Source organism: Triticum dicoccoides, chromosome 3B (assembly GCF_002162155.2).
Source record: "Triticum dicoccoides isolate Atlit2015 ecotype Zavitan chromosome 3B, WEW_v2.0, whole genome shotgun sequence".
Classification (NCBI taxonomy): domain Eukaryota; kingdom Viridiplantae; phylum Streptophyta; class Magnoliopsida; order Poales; family Poaceae; genus Triticum; species Triticum dicoccoides.
Window position 1 is genome coordinate 755,936,114 of NC_041385.1, and position 2,383 is coordinate 755,938,496.

Below are 2,383 nucleotides of genomic sequence, written 5' to 3' on the forward strand. Positions count from 1 at the left end.
CGCCACCGCTGCCCTAACCGCGGCCGTCCACCACCACCCCCTGCCCCCGGAGCCAAGGTGAGCATTTTTTGTTTTTTCTACTATTTTTCTTTTCTGTTTAGGTTTAATTAGGTTATTGATAGGTTTAGGTTAGTGGTTGGTTTAGGTTAGTGCTAGATTTAGGTTTAGATAATTAGAAGAAGAAGAAATTTGAAAAAAAGAAGAAGTAGAAGAAGAGAAAAAGGAAAAAAATGAAGAAGAATAAGAAGAAAGTTGAAAAACAGAACAAGAAAGGAAGAAGGAGAAGAGGAGGAGGAGGAAGGAGAAGAAAGAAAAAGGAGAACAAGAAAAGAAGAGAGGTGGAGAAGAAGAAGATGGAAAGGAAAAGGAAGAATGCATCATTGTTTAATTGTAGAGGCTGATGATCGAAAAGTTGACCTTTCTTAGGAGTAGCATCTTCAAATAAGCAACCCTTCATGTCTTCAAATAAAATAACAGAACAACATAACTCAGAACGGTAATATAACCAAGAAATCATAAAAAACATTAAGACAGTGGAAACTACGGCAAGGTTTTGACATCACTAAACCCACCCACATGATTGAAATAAAAAAACATAACTCTGCATATGCAAAGACAGAAGGCATAACAAAGAAAAAAATCATTATAAAGAAACTAGTTGCTGACATTAAGCTTGCACATTCAATAGGTCACACCTTTACTGCTGAGCCGGATATAGCGTTGGAACTCTGTTTTGGGGTCACTGCCATACTCCATGACATCATTGGGCTGATGGTTCTGAACCTGTAGAAAGCAATATAATTCATACAGACATAATAAAAGGCTCAAGCAACACTCCAGAATTAATTGAACATGGGGAGGAAATTGTCAGGGCCAACCTTGGGTAAATCAGATATTGCATCTTCGAGGACGAGAGCTTTTTTCAAGTGTTTATTTGCTGCTTCCTCATAAGCAACGAGACATCTCTGAGGACAGAACATCATTTTAGTAGGATGTAACAATCATTAGTCTTCGAGAAGAATGATATTAAATAACATAGTGGCTTGTGATGTATTTTCGTATCGAAAATGCATTTGGCACTAGTCCTTGCTTAACAACATCATGGGTGGGAAGTGGGAACTTCGGAAGTGGATTGGTGTAGTTGATTATCTTATACTCAAAATTTATGCTGCTATAATGTTGTATGATAATGTTGTAAGGGTACTAATTGGTCTCTTCTGCTGCTTATCAGAGATGGGGGGAAGTAGCCACCGCCGCTCTGCCTCACCGGAGTACGAGTTGGATGCTTTCGAGTTCTTCAGTATCATACTTGGGACTTCAGTATCAGCCACGAGGCAGGTATATAAAATGAGAGATCTCCCATTCACCCATCTCATTATGATAACTCTGTTGTTTGCTACATCACTCCTTGTCCCAAATTGCAGAGGCTGCTTGACACTTTTATGAACATGCTGGGTGAAGATCTGCCAGATAATATGAAGCTTCGACAGGCCGGCAGCGGGGTTCGCAGGTTGTGGGACCTGGAGTTGGTGATCGAGGAGGGCCACATGTACCTGTGCCATGGATGGGAGAAGTTCTATAGTGCCTACGACCTGCGGACCTGGTAATTTCTTCTCTTCAGGTACGACAATGATGCCACAATGCTCATCATGAAGGTTTTCAACACGACTATGTGTCCCATGCGCTACGCTGACGACGAAGGTGCCAGTGCGTTCTGCCTCTTCTTATTCCTCTACATTTGGCTTTGTCTCACATCGATTGTTAACGGTCATTTTTGCATTTGGACAGGCAATGGGAGTAGCAGCAGCGACACTGGTACAGCCAAAGCAGCAGCGATTATGGCTGTAGCAAAAGCAACAACGATTTTGGCTTTAGCAAAAGCAGCAACGATTCTGGCAGCAGCAAAGACAACAAGAAGGGTGATCCGGACAGGAGTGTGGGAGAAGAGGAGCATAGTGGGGATGAGGAGCTGCAGGATGACGATGGGCATCAGGCTGAGGATGACCTAGCGCTGGTGGTGGCTGACCAAGGGCAAGAGATGGTGGTGGCTGACCATGGGCAAGAGATGGTGGTGGCTGACCATGGGCAAGAGATGGTGGTGGCTGGGGATGACCTAGCGATGGTCGTGCCCGTCCTGCCTGAAGGTGGCCTCGCGATGGTGGTGGTGCCTGACAATGACCATGCACCGGTGGTGGCGCCGGCAATCCCACAGCTGGCATGACCACGCCAATTGTGGTAGAAGACTACATCCCACAGCTGCCTCCATCGCCTCGCCGCTCTTGGCTGAGGAAGGAGAAGGAGAAGAACAATGAGAACCGAACTATGTCAGGTATGTCAGATCTCCAAAATTATATATATATACTTAGTTACCTATGTTATCTCT